We start from the raw sequence: 3,319 nt of genomic DNA, 5'->3' as shown, positions 1-3,319 counted from the left end.
AGTCCTTTGTCTTCTAACTAGAAGCTCCAGGTTTTCTTCTTACAAGTTGTCTTTGTTTTCTTTGTCCACAGACAGGAGTCCCTGCTCTCCCAGAGCCCTGTTGATCATCAGAACCTGCTTGTGGCTGAGGATGCAGATGGCCACGAAAGGCCTAGAAGTAAAATCGGCAGCAAGGTCGTGTGCAAGAAGATTTTCGCAGAGAAAAGCATCCTAGGAGCAGCAAGTGTCCTGGAGGTGCCAGTTGCCAGTATATGACTCCTAGGATGCTGTGGCGCTGCCAAAGGCAAAGAGGCTCAGAGAGCTGCCAGACATGATCCTCCAGCTGGAAAGGCAGATGTTTGGAGCTCCAGGGAATTCCCTGTCGTCAGCAGTGGAGGAGCAGGATGAGGAAGATGTCCACGCTTGGGCTACTTGTGGCAAGAGTGTCCAAGGCTCCCAGTGCCTCCGTGAGAGCGGCAGGACTGGAGACGGAGGAAGGCCTTTGGACAGGTGCAAGGTAAGAATGATGCATGGTCCCCAGTTGTGGTGAGTACAGAAACATTTCTTCGAAGCATCTCTAGCTTTTGAAATAGTTTGACATTCCGGTTTGAATTGCGTGAGCCTGGAAAGCCAGTAGTCTAAATGTTCAGATGTCTGCTATCCAATAGTAGACATGAACTCAAGTCTCTCATAGAAACATCAGGCTTTTTCCTTAAGCCAAGTGCTGGGAGGGGAATTTCTTCTGCAAAACTACTGTGCTTCTGCTGCTTGTTCCATTTTAGAAAGTTTCCTCCCTTGGCCCTGCCTTGATTGAATAGTCCTTTCTCTTCTAACTAGAAGCTCCAGGTTTTCTTCTTACAAGTTGTCTTTGTTTTCTTTGTCCACAGACAGGAGTCCCTGCTCTCCCAGAGCCATGTCGATCATCAGAAGCTGCTTGTGGCTGCGGATGCAGATGGCCACAAAAGGCCTAGAAGTAAAATCTGGAGCAAGGTCGTGTGCAAGAAGATTTTCCCAGAGAAAAGCATCCTAGGAGCAGCAAGTGTCCTGGAGGTGCCAGTTGCCAGTATATGACTCCAAGGATGCTGTGGCGCAGCCAAAGGTGAAGAGGCTCAGAGAGCTGCCAGACACGATCCTCGAGCAGCAAAGGCAGGTGTTTGCAGCTCCAGGGAATTCCCTGCCGTCAGCAGTGGAGGAGCAGGATGAGGAAGATCTCGACGCTTGGGCTACTTGTGGCAAGAGTGTCCAAGGCTCCCAGTGCCTCCGTGGGAGCTGCGGGACTGGAGGCGGAGGAAGGCCTTTGGGCAGGACTGGCTGCTCCCTCAGAGCCGCGGCTCTCAGCAGAACCGTCTCATTGCTGAGGATGCACCTGTCCAGGAAGAGCATTGCAGAGGAGTAGGAGTCCAGCTCATTGCAGTAAGGGAATGGCTGAGGGATGTTTCCCAGGAGCAACTTTGCTGGAGGTGCCAGTTCCAGTCCGTGACTTGCAGGATGCTGCAGCACTGCCATAGGAGAAGGCGTTTGGCATGGTGCTAGAGAAGATCCTCGAGCAGCAAAGGCAAGTGTTTGCAGCTCCAGGGAATTCCTAGATGTCAGCAGTGGAAGATCAGGATGAGGAATATCTCCAGGCTTGGGCTACTTGTGGCAAGAGCCTCCATCCCTGCCCGAGCTTGGGTGAGAGTTGCCAGAGCGCAGACGGAGGAAGGCCTTTGGACAGGTGCAAGGTAAGAATGATGCATGGTCGGCAGTCGTGGTGTAAACAGAAACATTTCTTGCAATCATCCCTACTGTTAGAGTAGTTTCACTTTCCGGTTTGAATAGCGTGAGCCTGGAAAGCCAATAGTCTAAGTGTTCAGATGTCTGGTACCCAATAGTAGACATGAACTCATGTCTCTCATAGAAACATCAGGCTTTTTCCTTAAGCCAAGTGCTGGGAGGGGAATTTCTTCTGCAAAACTACTGTGCTTCTGCTGCTTGTTCCATTTTAGAAAGTTTCCTCCCTTGGCCCTGCCTTGATTGAATAGTCCTTTCTCTTCTAACTAGAAGCTCCAGGTTTTCTTCTTACAAGTTGTCTTTGTTTTCTTTGTCCACAGACAGGAGTCCCTGCTCTCCCAGAGCCATGTCGATCATCAGAAGCTTCTTGTGGCTGAGAATGCAGATGGCCACGAAAGGCCTAGGAGTAAAAACTGGAGCAAGGACGTGTGCAAGAAGATTTTCCTAGAGGAAAGCATCCTAGGAGCAGCAAGTGTCCTGGAGGTGCCAGTTGCCAGTATATGACTCCTAGGATGCTGTGGCGCTGCCAAAGGCGAAGAGGCTCAGAGATCTGCCAGACACGATCCTCCAGCTGGAAAGGCAGATGTTGGGAGCACCAGGGAATTCCCTGACGTCAGCAGTGGAGGAGCAGGATGAGGAAGATGTCCACGCTTGGGCTACTTGTGGCAAGAGTGTCCGAGGCTCCCAGTGCCTCCGTGGGAGCTGCAGGACTGGTGACGGAGGACAACCATTGGGCAGGACTGGCTGCTCCCTCAGAGCTGTGGCTCTCAGCAGAACCGTCTCATTGCTGAGGATGCACCTGTCCAGGAAGAGCATTGCAGAGGAGTAGGAGTCCAGCTCATTGCAGTAAGGGAATGGCTGAGGGATGTTTCCCAGGAGCAACTTTGCTGGAGGTGCCAGTTCCAGTCCGTGGCTCGCAGGATGCTGCAGCACTGCCATAGGAGAAGGGGTTTGGCATGGTGCTAGAGAAGATCCTCGAGCAGCAAAGGCAGGTGTTTGCAGCTCCAGGGAATACCCTGACGTCAGCAGTGGAGTAGCAGGATGAGGAAGATGTGCACGCTTGGGCTACTTGTGGCAAGAGCCTCCATCCCTGCCCTTGCCTGGGTGAGAGTTGCCGGAGCGCAGATGGAGGAAGGCCTTTGGACAGGTGCAAGGTAAGAATGATGCATGGTCGGCAGTCGTGGTGTAAACAGAAACATTTCTTGCAATCATCCCTACTGTTAGAGTAGTTTCACTTTCCGGTTTGAATAGCATGAGCCTGGAAAGCCAATAGTCTAAATGTTCAGATGTCTGGTACCCAGTAGTAGACATGAACTCAAGTCTCTCATAGAAACATGAGGTTTTTTCCTTAAGCCAAGTGCTGGGAAGGGAATTTCTTCTGCAAAACTACTGTGCTTCTGCTGCTTGTTCCATTTTAGAAAGTTTCCTCCCTTGGCTCTGCCTTGATTGAATAGTCCTTTCTCTTCTAACTAGAAGCTCCAGGTTTTAATCTTACAAGTTGTCTTTGTTTTCTTTGTCCACAGACAGGAGTCCCTGCTCTCCCAGAGCCATGTCGATCATCAGAAGCTTC

The sequence above is a fragment of the Aphelocoma coerulescens genome, unplaced genomic scaffold (assembly GCF_041296385.1).
Source record: "Aphelocoma coerulescens isolate FSJ_1873_10779 unplaced genomic scaffold, UR_Acoe_1.0 HiC_scaffold_101, whole genome shotgun sequence".
Lineage (NCBI taxonomy): Eukaryota > Metazoa > Chordata > Aves > Passeriformes > Corvidae > Aphelocoma > Aphelocoma coerulescens.
Note: the sequence above shows the minus strand (reverse complement) of the source record.